Genomic DNA, 14,033 nt, shown 5'->3' with positions numbered 1-14,033 from the left:
CTCACAGTTCTGGAGACTGGGAAGAGCATGGCGTCAGGGTCTGGTCAGAGCCTTTGTGCTGCATTGTAACACGGAAGAAAGGCAAGTAGAGAAAGCAGGCCGAACTCATCCTTTCACCAAGAGTCCACTAATAACGAACTCACTCCTGTGATAAAAGGCTTAATCCATTGGCAAGGTGGTGCCTGTTTGTTCTAATCATCTCTTAAAGATCCCACCTCTCAAAGATGCCACCTCTGTTACAATGCAATTAAATTTCACCATGAGCATTGGTGGGGACGTTGAAACCACAGCAGTCTGCCTTTTCCTCCTCCGGGACTTCCCATCAGCCTGGGTCCCTGGGTGCCATTGACGAGCACTCCTTCTCCTCATCATTTCTAGTCATCACTAGCCATGCAGCATGTGTGAGAAATAACCCTTGTGGTTTGAAGTCCCTGAGGCTTGGAGGTTGCTTGTTACCACAGCATAACCTAGCCTATCCTGACTATAGTGTTGATGAGGGGGTGGGGCAGACATAGAAAACCACACCCAACAAGAAGCCTCTCTATGCCCATGTGACTGGCTACAATAAAAAGGGTAGACAACACCAAGCATTAGCAAGAATATGGAGAGACTAGAATCTTCATATATCATTTGTGGGAATGGTATCGTCCCCCAGGAAAACAGTTCATTATTTTCTTTAAAAGTTAAAAAGAAGTTTATTAAGCAGCCTAATGATTTTACTCCTAAATATCTAACCAAAAGAAACGAAAACACATGTTCACATAAATATTTGTAGGTGAACATTCATATCAACAGTATTCATAATAACTAAAAAGCTACAGTGATCCAAATGTCCATCATCTTGTCAATAGTTAACACAAAATGTGGTATATCCATACAGTGGAATACTATTCAACAATAAAAAGGAATGGAATACTGATACATGCTATCACATAGATGAATCTCAAAAACACTGTACCAAGGGAAAGAAACCAGATACAAAAGAATATATATTTTATGATTCAACTTACATGAAATTCCTAGAAAAGACTAATTTGTAGAGACAGAAGACAGATCAATGATTTCCTGGAGCTGAACGTGGGTTAGAAGACTGACTACAAACAGATTTAAGGGAGTTTTGGAAGATGATGGAACACTCTAAAACTGGATCTTGATAATGGCTGCCCAATCCTATAAATTTTCTGAAAATCTTTGAATTGTATACATTTAATGAATCCGTTTTATGGTTTGTAAATTCTGTCCCAGTAAAGCTAATAAAAAAGAATACTTAAGCATAATATCTGGCACATAGCAAAAGCTCAGTAAACTTTTATCAGTGCTAATCACTTCAGGAATGCAACCCAGGAACTGGGATCCTGCAAGGAATTGATTAGAAGTGAAGATCTGCGTTCCATAAAGAAGGGAGGTTGCACAATTGGGCATGGGCAGACACCTACCTCCTTCCATTCCCCAATTTTGTATTTCCTCTCTGCTGGTCACCATATGAAAAAGGCCAGTGGACACTGACACTGTCCTGCATGGAGTTCCACTAGAAGCCAGGGATTAAAATCAGGGTCCCTTAAGGTTCTCTGCTGAGGCCCTGGGATGCCTTGGGACTGAGCCATTTGAGATGTCACAGGTAGACTTAGCCTGGTCTGACTGAAGAGTGTTTGACACTGTACATCCTTCCCTCCTGCTCAACAGTCTGATATTTCCAATCAAATCCAATCACGTGCCCCCTTACATCTTCTTAATACCAGAGTCCTCCTTCTATAAATCCTGCAGAGCCAGGAGGAGATGAGAGATGGCTGAGGGGATTGGGGTAGGTTGGGGTTGGGCAGGGCAGGCAGGGTGGCTCCTGTGCCAGGGTGTCAGAAACACTCAGTACATTAGGTTGTCTGTTGTTTATGGTCACACGAATGGTCACATTCTCAGGCTGATAGATGCAATTCCAAGGAAGTGCCCCTTAGGCCCCAGGGTCCTGCAAATGAGACCAAACAGCTTCAGAAAAAGCGATAAAGTTGGAAGGGCCTTCGTTTCCATGACTGCCAAAGATGGAGCGCAGCCCTGGGCCACTTTGGCTCTCTGGTTAACATTTAGCAGGAAGCAAAGTAGGAAAGAGATGATGTGCATAATGGCACCATCTGAAGAGCTAGCACCCGAGAGGCAGAGCCAGGAGCCCAGTGGAGAAGTGCATGCTGATCTCTATTTCTGAGCCCGCTCTCCTAGCTACAGTGTCCTCTCTGTGCATCCTTCTTTCTGGTTACTTATTGGAGAGGAGACAAAGTTTAAATGGTAACTGAATAAAAATGAAGGATTAAAAAAGAAACACTGAGCTATTGACTAAAAAATGGAGATAAAATATAATGGACAGACAGTGAAAGATAAAAGAGACATAAGTAAATTAGAAAGCAGAAAATAATAGAATTGATAAGAAATTAAAGAGCTAGCTCTTTTAAAGGACCACTAAAGGCAGGGGGCGGTGGTGCACACCTGTAATCCCAGTGACTCAGGAGGCTGAGGCAGGATCAAAGCCAGCCTCAACAATTTAGTGAGGACCTAAGCAACTTAGCAAGGCCCTGTGTCAAAATAAAAAATAAAAAGGGCTGGGGATGTGGTGCAGTGGTTAAGTACTCCTGAGTTTAATCCCTGGTACCAAAACAAAAGAAAACAAAAAAATAAATAAAAATAAAAGAGACAAGCCTCTAGCAAGTTTACATGTGAAAAAAAAGAAAATACAAATAAATAATGATAGAATTAAGAAGGGATTAGAAACATAGAGACGGAAGAAGATTAAAGTTGAAAGCACCCAGTGGCTTGAGAGGCTGAGGCTGGAGGATTGCGAGTTCAAAGCCAGCCTCAGCAACTTAGTAAGGCCTTAAGTAATTTAGCAAGACCCTGTCTCTAAATAAAATATAAAAAGGGATGGGGATGTGGCTCGGTAGTTAAGTGCCCCTGGGTTCAATCCCCAGTACCAAAATAAAATAAAATAAAATAACAAAAGCATACTTGTTTAAATTTATGAAAATTAAATAAGGCAAAGCAACCTGCTCAAGAAGAGATAGAAAAATCGGATGAGACTAAAAGCCGTGGAAGAAACTGATAAAGAACTCCCCACCACTTCCATGAGATAGAGGTTCAGGTGTTTTGGGGGTGGGTGGACAAACTCAGTCACATGTTAAGGTAAGAGACACTTTCTATATAATCGAATTGGCTTCAGGCTATAAAAATGTTTAAAAGTGTCCCAGTCAATTTTACCAAGGGTCCCAGTCCTGATAATCAGGCACTAAGGAGAGAGAGAAGGGAAAAAGAAAGTGCTCTGGTTTAGCAGATTCAGGGATAGTGAGGCGGGGTAAATGGTGTCCCCACAATTGTGAATTCCTGAACCTTGCTCAGGACAAGAGAAAAAAAAATAGGAATATTGAGAAGGGCACAAAGTTATTATTGTCCGACCTGAAATGTTCAAAAGTATCAGCTGAAAAAGTATTAATAGTCAGTGAGCCCCACAAGATGGTCAGTTACAGAATCCATAAAAGTTCACAGAGCAGGATGGCGAGGGCAGGGCAGAGGTAATGTGCAGTGATGGTAAATAGCTTCAAATTAACTGGGCAAGTTAATCACTCCATCTTTATGGAGTGAACTATAAAATATGACTGAAAAACATGAAAAATGGCTTCAACAAATGGCAAAACACTAATTTCCTAATGTTGTAAAGGATGCCCATCATTACCAGAATAACATAAATGTGACATAATTCCAAGAAAAATCAAAACACAATTTTTTAAAAAATCTAACAAAAGGAATATTGAATATTCATGTAAAAGAATAAATGCTTAATGATGGCCAGTTAGCCAATAAAATTGTCAAACAGAATAATAGAAAGGCAACTATTCAACAAGTTATTAAAAGTCATTACAGAATGATAAACATATATGATTGCAAGAATAATCAACACAACATAGGAATAGAATTGAAAGACAAAAATACATCCAGGTGCAAACAGATGTACAATATAAGACAAAGGTGCCAATTAAAATCAGGAGGCAAAGAGAATATTTTCAAAAAATGTTGTTCAACGACTAAGCTCACCATTTCGAAGTTTCTTTTATAGACCCGTGCATCATATCTCATACTGATTTAAATAGACATTTGATGGACAAAAGGAGAAAGAATACCAACAGCAAGTCCATACAGACAAACAAAAATGACCAAGAAACATGGAAAATTTCATCTCAATAGTAACAGAAGAAATGCAAACTGAATTAGTGAAATGTTATTTGAACTCAGAATATTGATGGTAGTATTCTCAGAGGGTGTGGCAAACGACCCTTGTTTTCTACCAAAGTGAATGTAAATTGATAAAACCTTGGAGAACAATTTGGTTAAATATATTATAAAAGTTAAAACATGGAAATTCCTTTGATTAAGAATTATTAAACTTTTAAAAACATCTCCTTAGAAAATGATCATGCTGTGCACAAAGATTTAGTGTACAAGATACTCATTTCATCCTTGCAGCTGGTTGGGGACAAATGGAAACAAGAGTCAGCACAGTGGGATTGGCTCAGTGAAGCCCCGGTCAATGACAGTGTATGACAGCACTAGCCAGAGTCCATTGTGATTGGTTGGTGACTGTGACGCACATTTGGAATGCAGTTTAGACACTGCCCACACGATGCAATATTCTGTACCACACAAACACTGATGTAGATGAACATTTATAGCTTGAACTATATGTAGTGTTAGGCAGAAAACTTACAAATTAGAATATACTGTATATGAGAAGATTCCATAATATCCATGTGAGTAATGACAGAAGAAAAGTCTACGATACACATTGAAGTGCTGGAAATGATATATGTCTAGTACAAATTTACATACACACATTTATTTATTTATCTCAGAGAGAGAGAGAGAGAGAGAGAGAGAGAGAGAGAGAGAACATTTGCATATATAGCATATTGCTATAGCTGTCATATTTTATTATTAATTACTGCTGTTAGTCTCTTACTGTGCATAATTTACAAACTTTCTCATAGGTATATATATATATGTATAGAAAAAGCAGTAGATAGAGGGTTCAGTGTTTTCAGGCATCTGTTGGCGTCTTGGGACCTACCCCATGTGGATAAAAGGACTGCTGTAATTTCTTTAGTAGAAGTTCCTTTTATTTTTTTTTAAAGATAAGAATATCATGCTAAGTGAAGTAAGCCAATCCCCAAAACCAAAGGCCAAATGTTTTCTCTGATATGTGGATGTTGATCCATAATGGGGGTGTTGGGAGGAGCATGGTAGAAATGGAGGAACTTTAGACAGGGCAAACGGAAGGGATTGGGAGGGAGGGGACAAGGGGGTAGGAAAGATGGAGGAACGAGATGGGCATCATTACCCTAAGTACATGCATGAAGACACAAATGGTGTGACTCTACTTGGTATACGACCAGAGACATGGAAAATTGTGCTCTATATGTGTACTATAAATTGAAATGCATTCTGCTGTCATGTAGAATACATTAGAAAAAATAAATAAATAAACAAAAAAGAATAATAATAATCAATACTGGTAGGTGCTCCAGGGTGGAGAAAAGTACTATCTGGAAAGGTCCTTGACTGGGGTCAGGCAGTCACCCACTGGTCATCATATCAAAACTTACAGCCTTTCAGGAGAAAAAGTAAAGTATCAAGAAAAATGCTTATTAGCATGTCCCGTAAAAAATGCGAGTGACAGGATTATGTTTTTCATTTTCCTTTTTTAGATTCTTCTCCTTAGGCCAGATTTGATGAGATCATGTTATACTTACAATAAAGGAAACAAAAACCCTCACAATACAACTTCCAAGTATTATAAAACCCTCCCATGGCTTTAACTGCCCTAGGAGTGGGCCCTGCCAATCTCCTCCATATTCCCTCTCCCTCTCTGGATTGCAGAATTCCAGCTAAATTCTGTTGCTTCCTCTTTCCCACATCTACTTTCTGTTTTGTTTTGTTTTTTTTTTTCCTGCCAGGAATGCGTTCTCTTCTTCGAGGCTTAATATCCCAGGAATTAATTTATGAAAACCCATTTATTAAATTAGTTTTCCAGAATGAACCACTGGCCAACATTAGTCAGTTTGTATATTCATTAAAACAATAAAAGTTTCAGTAGCTTTTACCAGAAAATTTCATAGCTTTAGGCAATGTTTAGTTTTGGTTGTTATTGATAGAAATATGCTTTCAGCATTTCTTATAGGAAATTTTGATCTTACATCAACTTCCTGCCCTCCTCCAATCTGCATATTTAGAATTTTCAAACATTATACAGGGCTGTGGAGTGAGGCTCAGTGGTAGAACATAGTAGTGCTTACCTAGCATGTGTGAGGTCCTGGGATCAGTACCCAGCCATGGGGGAAAATTATACCGCAAATTACCATGTACCCGTTATCTGGATTGTAAAATGGTTACACTGAAGTTTTTTTTTTTTTTTTTAAGAATATGGTCAATGCTTTGGTTACAATCTTTGTTCAACTTTTTGATGATCACTTAACAATCTTGGGCTTTTATAAAGCTGGTTTTGTTGATTGTTTCCTTTAAAGTTTCTATTTATGGTTAATGCATATCAGAAATGAAGTACTGATAACATGATTCACTATTCTAGTTTATTCCGAGGAAATTAACTTTCTCGTTTTTTGAACGGTTGAACACATTTTTATGTCAGATGTTTATGCAAACTGCTACTTATTCACGTATTTCAAATGATCCTTGTTAGAGCCAAAATTTTCAGCATTTCTCAGGAAAGAATTGTTTTAGCTAATCCTGATTTCTCTAATATGCCTTTAAACTTAATTGAGATTTCAGATTTCTTTGGGATGTTTTGCATTAAAATTTGATTTGTTTAAAACTGAATTAAAACTAAATTCTATTTTAAACTTAATAAATTTAAATTTAAGCCTGACAAAAGAAAAGTCCAGGATACACATTGAAGTGCTGGAAATGATATCTGTCTAGTAAAAATTCACGTACACACATTTATTTATTTATCTCCAGTTCATATTTTCTAACAATCACAAAACCCTCTTATCCAGCATTTTGACGTCTGCTGTTTCAGTCAACTGAAGTTCCATTCAGCTAGAGAGAGAGAAAAAGAGAGAGAAAGCGGGGGGCGGGGGGGAGAGAGAAAACTGATGAAAAATCATAAAAAAATATTTACAGTTCAAAGAATAGAAAAAGACATTCATGAGTATCAAAAGGAAATGAGAAGAAACTGAAGCAAATTTGTTTGACCATTAAATGCTTAATATTTGGAAAATATCAATTCACATGGAAAAAAAATCAGCTTAGACTTATTCCTGCTTTGCCACCGCCCACCCCCTTTGCAGTGCTAAAGGTTGAACCCAGGGCTTTGCATATGTCACTTTTTAAAAGGTAGCATTACACAAGATTCATTTGCTGGGTGACATTATCAAGCTAAATTTGGTTAATAGACAGAAAAGCATATCTTACAATAGGAAACTCAAAGATGAATATTCTAATTAAAGCTACTCGGTAAGGCAAATTCAGTGTATTGGTCATTTGGCCAATTGAATTGATTTGCTGTGAGTTGGTCATGAAAGGAATTGACTAAGAGCTAAGTACTCGACACATTTTAATTTAATTCTCCTAATAGGTTCTCTATCATCCCTGTTTTACAGATGAGAAAATGAATGCTTTTGCTGGTTGGGTAATGTAAGATATTAAGTGAGGCTGTTTGAGCCAGAGTTGTGTGCTTAAAATTGTGTGCTTAACCACAGAACTAGCCCTCTAGCACCCACCTAGCTCTTTGCTCCTGGTGGCCTTTCAGAGCACAAACTGTTCCAGTAGGCCTTCCTTCTTGCGGGAAGTCTTCCTGACTTCCAAGACCAGACTGGGTGTTTCTCTTCTGGGTTCCCAGTGAACTCCATTCACGTCTCCATCACAGCACATGCAGTGCTTTGAAAGTGTCACCATGTGTTTCTGCCTTGCCCAGGATATTGTGAGTTCCTGGAGATCATAAGCACTGACTTTTTCATCTTGGTAGCCCTGGTACCTTCCACAGGACCCTAGAACACAGTGGGTGCTCATGAGGGCATACTTGACATGAGTGGCTTTCAGAACATATCCAGTCTTGTGTACTGATGGTTCCGTGGCTTTCTGAATCATGTTCGCCTAGCTTGGGTGCTGGGCTGCACTAGTGGGTTTGATTGGCATACCATATAGCAGTCCAGGCAGCGGCAGGAGGTGTTTTCAGACGGGAGTTTGAGTGCTTGTAGATGCCCTACTATTCAGTGTCGCTCCCAGGAAGGCAAAGGAGAATAATGGAGGTCCAAAGACAGTAGCTTTCTGTTTCTCTCTCTCCCTATCTAAACATTGTGTTTTTCATAGTACCTTAATCACACTGTCATCCTGATTCCCTCCCAAGATGAGAAGGTGACCCCAGGAAAGTGGAGGTCTTGTCTGACTCATTCTTTAGTGAATTTCCAGGGTTTAGGGCAACAATTAGCACCAAGTTAGTCCTGATTAATAGTTGTTGAGCGAATAAGCCTTAGTTAGGTTCCTCATTCCTATCTCTAAAGTTTCTTCTAGCTTTAATGGTATGTGACCCAGGGCCTGTTCTGGGAACTTGACCCAAAGCATCTTATTAACCTGCCAGGCATAATAAGGAGAAAATGAGGATGAGAGGGGAAAGGTACACTCAGACATTGTCAGTGGGACTGCAAATTAGTACATGCACTCTGGAAAGCAGTATGGATATTCCATAAATGAGCCACCGGATGACCCAGTTATCCCACTCCTTGATATTTATCCAAAAGATCTAAAGTTAGCACACTATAGAGATGCAGCCACATCAACATTTATAGCAACACAATTCACAATAACTTAGTTATGGAACCAGCCCAGGTGCCCGTCAACACATGAATGAATGAAGAAAATATGGTATATCTATGCAAGGGAGTTTCACTTCGCTATAAAGAAGAACGAAACGATGGCATTTACTGGTAAGTGAATGAGTGGGTGGAATTGGAGTACATCATGCTAAGTGAAATAAGCCAGGCTCAGAAAGTCAAGGGCCAAATGTTTTTTTTTTCTCATATGTGAAAGCTAGAGCAAAATAAGAAAAAAAAAAATTAAAAGGAGGGTGGGTCCCAGGAAAATAGATCAGTGGAGTAGAGGGGGAGGGAGGAGGCACAGGAAAAGGGAAGAGCTGTGAAATGAAATTGACCAAATTATGCTATGAATACATACGAATGTACCACGGTGAATTCCACTTTTGTGTATACTATACAGCACCAATTTAAAAAGAAGCAATAAGTAAAGAGAAGGCAGACCAGGAGAGTAGAGGAAGGAGAACAGGTGAGGGAGGAGGGGGAGGAAAGAGGAAGTACTGGGGAATGAAATGGGGAATTATACGCCATGTATATATGATTTTATATTTGTTATATAAAACTATAATGCATCAATAAAAACACACAGAAAAACCCAGTTTGACACTGTCCCCTAAAGTTGAATGTAACCCTTAACCTAACTATTTCACTCCTAGATTGCACATGGATAAGACTGGATAGATGTTAAGAATGTTCATAAAAGTACAGTTCATAATATCAGGAACCTATGAGTAACCCAGACAACCAGGAAAGGGAGTGCTGGTGAATAAATTCTGATATATTCATATAATGAAATATTATAGAAAGGCCAAACCGAATGCCTGCCACATGCATCACCAGGGTGGATCTTACCAATATAAGTAAACCCTACAATTACACTTTTTTTAAAAAAAATAAAGTTAAAACAACATGTATGCATACCCATACTTAATACATATAACACAAAGAAGACTTTTATTTTTATTTTTTTTGTGGTGCTGGGGATTTAACCCAGGGCCTTGTGCATGTGAGGCAAGCACTCTACCAACTGAGCTACATCCCCAGCCCCCATAAAGAAGACTTGATAAGATCCTATAGAAAAGAATGTCAGGGAATATTAATCACATAACTCAGGATGAGGGTTCACTTTGGCTTGGGAGAAGGAGGGAAATCAAATGAATATGGATATATAGGGTTGATATGTTTTAATTTCTTGTCAAGGTCCTTGTGTTTTTTTGGCAATGGGGGTAGGGGAAGTTTCGGGAGTTTTATCTTCATTGAAAATAACAAAGAAGTTCATGCATGGATCAATGCATGTTTTGTGGACTATTAAGTACCAGGGGGCCAATTATAAAAGCATCTATTTTAAACAGAAGTTAGACTAAGATGAGGGAAATAAGGTTATTAATTATAAGAAACACAGGAGGTTTGAGTCTGGACCACAGATTGACAAATTCAATTCAAAGTGTCAGATGGAAGGTTAAGAGCTTGTTCTAAAAGGCCCCATTATGAAACTTATCTCCACAACAGCTCTCAGGAGTACATTACAAAACACCCACCTGAAGAATGTATTTTCTTTTGTAAATATTCTCTTCCATTTCTGGATGGCACCCGGACCCGGCTCAGCAAAACCAGCAAGTGACTTGGAGATTGCTAGCAACAGAGGACATGGATTCCTTGCTTTTCACAACAACTGAACTCTCCTGTATGCTCCAAAGACTCCTCTGGTGTTCTCTTCTTCCTATGAGGCATTAAATGTGAAATAAGGTCTTGCTTGGCAGTTTGCCACCAAGTATCCTTTTGCAACTTCTGTAACCCATGCTTATAGCACCGCGGAGCTCTGTAATGCATATTGGAGTGCTGTGAACACAGGCTACTTCCAGGCAATGAGTTAGTTGTCATTGTTTTAAATAAGTAGCATGTTACTGCAATTCCACTATTACAAATACAGAAGCTTGCTCTGTTTTTTAGATTCTTTAGGATCTGGAGAAAACAACAACCTGTTAACTCTGATCTATGGGACGGGCTCTGCTGTTCTGGCACAGAGTAGGCACTTCAGAATGCTTGTTGAATAAACAGACATGATTTTCCAAATACTAATTTTTGGATTTCAAGAGAAAGACTAGTTGAGAACATACTTTCTCTGGACAGTGTTTTCTATAGCAAAAAGATCGATCTAAAAAAGTATGAATGTATTTATGGCATATGTCAAAAGAAGTTGTAATCTGAGACTATCTTTGGGAATTACAGACACTCATAGGCATTGCGCTTGAGGACATCCACATGGCAAGGACATACCTTCAAAGAGTGTACAGAATCTGGAGAGGCAGCATATGTGCGTGTGCACCTCCCCACACACACACTGATTGAGCAATTAGGAGACTAACTAAGCCCTCCCACATAGATGGCCCCCTTGTTAAAACGACAAATTCTCCAGATGGCTTGGACACGAACCTTGAATTTCTTTGCCAAAAGACAGCAGCAGAGTCTAATGCAGGTCATATTAGAAACCAAGGGGAAAATGAAAGACATAATTAAGTCCTTTGGGATGAAGTTAGCCATCAAAATGAAAGAAATACAGACCTTTCCCATAAGATTAGCCATCAAAAGCAGATATTCGCAAGGGCATACCTCTAGAAGGAGAAAGGAAAAGTCCCTTTTCCTGTCCCCTAAGGCCATTTGATCCATATGGAGAAAAATCCCACGTACTTTTCAGGAAGTCATAGGAGGTTCATGTATAGATACATGTTCATATTTTCCCAATTGAGGTTATTTATATTAAAAAAAAAATCTGAACCCCGTCCCTCTTCTGGTGACTGCTCATTCTTTGAGTGACTCCACTTGCCAAACTACTTCATTTTTTTGTTATTGTTTTGCTTTCCTTCTAAGTCCTGTGTTCGTTTTCCCCTAAATTAATATGCTTGCTGGTAAGCTGGTCTCCAAGCGTGAAGTCATTTCTCATGTGCGTGTTTTGCAGGCACCGCTGACAGTCAGCTCTTGAGTGCAGTCATGCTGTCGACTTGACCCGACTTGCCTCCACTGGAACACGAAGGCACAAACAGCCCTCTCCACCCCGTGGCTGCCTGAGGTGGGGTGGGGCAGAGTCCACAGAAGGTGCTTCTTTTTCTTGGCTACCTAACATCTCCCCACCGCCACCACTCCAAATTGGTTGCCAATCTGGGCTTCACCCCTTCTTGCTGCTACAATTCCCTTTGGAGAGTGGGGTCTTAAGTGAAAAAATAAGTAACACATGCTCTGGGAGACTGGGATCAGTGTTCGATGATACAACGTCAGGATCCCTGCAGGCTGGTGTCTTTTATGGGTTTGCACCCACACACAAGCAGACATGGGTATGGATGGAAAGAGCTACCTGGAGCTTCAAGATACAGCACACTGAAGATGGGTTGTGGCTAGGTGTTTTTACCTCCGCCAGTCTGCGAGTTGTTTTTAAGTTGTAGATGGACACAATATCTTTGTTTTATTTATTTATTTTTATATGTGGTTCTGAGGATCGAACCCAGTGTCTCATGCCTGCGTGGCAAGCGCTCCACCACTGAGCTACAACCCCAGCCCCCGCTATTTCTTCTTAAAAAAAAAAAAAAAAACCAAACCATTTAAGTATAATTTACATAGAGTAAACTGTACATATTTAAAGTGTCTTTTGTTGATTTTTGACATATGCTGAGAAATCATCACTGCTAAGATTACAAACATTTCTGTCCACTCCAAATGAGTTTCTTTGTAGATATGGCCAATTTTTATCTTTAACTTGGAAGGCTTCTTGGTTTTGAGGGGATTTGACTCACTTAGAAGCCCAGGGTTTAATGTGGGGTCTCTGATAGGATTTAAGAAACCCACAGAGCTACACCCCCAGTGCACCTCTTCCTGGGGAGGTGGGGCTGTAGGGGGAATGCTCTGATCAACAAGGCTCAGGACTTCTGTTCTGACTCACGCTTGTCCTGGGGCACATACTCGGTTCCGATAAGAGGCAGTGAATCTGTCCTCCGTTTTGTTTATAATGAATGAGTCACGCTGGAAGTCAGGCATCTCCTTTTTTTTTTCTCTCCCATGTTACGGGGTTAGGCAAGAAATCAGAGGCAGAGACACCCCAGTCAAAGCGCAGTCATCCTTAAAGTGTCCGGTGACTCCAGCCTCAACAGTTTAGGACTCGTGACTCAATGGGGACCCCTACTGGTGAGACCAAGACGGCCGGTGCGGAGGAGCTAAGATCTGCCTTTCCCCCACCTCAAGGGCAGACGGGGGCGAGGACTTGCAGATGTACCAGAGGAACGGGAAGCAGCAGCTGAGGTCCTTGCATCCTGCATCCTGTCCGCCGCACCTGCATGGAGGGGTGAGCTCCAAGTGTGAGTCACAACCTTCAACCTAGGCCCACACTGGAGCAATTAACTACATAATTGCTTCAGGACGAACCTTCCCCCAGCTGCAGGCCGCCCCCAGGGTACAGCTCTCCAGGCTGCAAGCCAACAGCCTTCAACTCTGTCAATTGTAAAGCCCCAGGTTTAAAAAGCCAAGTTGCATTATTATTATTATTATTTTTAGCCAATGCCTTCTTGGCCCACTTCAGATTCCTATACCCAAGTCCTAATGGGAGCGGGGGTGGGGTCGGGGGTGGGGTGCTGTCTCAACTGGAATTAATGTCATGATCAAGTCAACATTAAGTAGATTTATCGGCTGTTTCAATGCATTGAAGCAAAGCGCTTTGTTTTGAGAACAAATCACCATAGCAACTCGGCCGCCCCAGTTACAGTAAGCTCAGCACAACCAAAATAAAAATCCTTACCAAGTCTTGGGATTGGCTGGGGAGAGCCACTGAACCTCAACTTGCTGCTTCAGGTGCCATTAGCCAGCACTCGGTTTGACTTTGTAACTTGCTGAAAGGGATGCTTTCAATAATAATAAAGCTGAAAACTTGGCTTACAAACAGTGGGATTCTAGGCCTTTCCCCAGCCAGTGTACATACAGGCAGCCCTCCCGGCCAAACAGCACCACTGCTTTGTTAAAATAGAAGGCTTCAGAAAAGCGCTGGCTGTTATTCACTGTGACTTGTGGTTCTGTGCCAAGTTGGAGGTACGCCTGGTAACATAAATGCTGGTCTTTAAGAAGAGGCAAATCAATACAAAAACAGGTTTTCTGTAGGTGTGAAAGGAAGAAAAGCAAGGCCACTTTTATTTTTTTTCT

At 40.3% G+C, this 14,033-nt stretch overlaps 1 protein-coding gene across 1 annotated transcript in view; it reads right to left on the bottom strand.

The window, feature by feature from the left end:
- The window catches only part of Mrtfb (myocardin related transcription factor B), a 237,850-nt gene extending 227,413 nt beyond the window's left edge, over positions 1 to 10,437 (bottom strand). The window contains exon 1 of the mRNA XM_071605615.1: positions 10,394 to 10,437. The gene's annotated coding sequence lies outside the window, so the exon portion shown is untranslated. The remainder of the gene's footprint in view (positions 1 to 10,393) is intronic.
- Positions 10,438 to 14,033: the final 3,596 nt, after the last annotated feature.

The sequence above is a fragment of the Marmota flaviventris genome, chromosome 19 (genome assembly GCF_047511675.1).
Source record: "Marmota flaviventris isolate mMarFla1 chromosome 19, mMarFla1.hap1, whole genome shotgun sequence".
Classification (NCBI taxonomy): domain Eukaryota; kingdom Metazoa; phylum Chordata; class Mammalia; order Rodentia; family Sciuridae; genus Marmota; species Marmota flaviventris.
The sequence above is the reverse complement of the archived record's forward strand: the minus strand, read 5'-3'. Positions and strand labels throughout refer to the sequence as shown.